Here is a 204-nt window from a genome sequence, read left to right on the forward strand (position 1 = left end):
TATCATTTTCACATGCAAACTGTCAACGGCTCCGATATCAACATTATAACGCGAGCTGTCAACGGCTAAGCACGAAGAAAATACCGGAAACCATACGGCAAGTGTAAGTATAAGAAAGTAAGCAAAGGCGAGCTTTTAAGCCATTTCTCCAGCGCCAACGACATCTTCAGGACGAGGCAGTGGGTTATTCGGTTGTTGGATGTC

This window comes from Eimeria mitis, genomic scaffold, assembly GCF_000499745.2.
Source record: "Eimeria mitis Houghton genomic scaffold, Emh_scaff1869, whole genome shotgun sequence".
NCBI classification, from domain to species: domain Eukaryota; phylum Apicomplexa; class Conoidasida; order Eucoccidiorida; family Eimeriidae; genus Eimeria; species Eimeria mitis.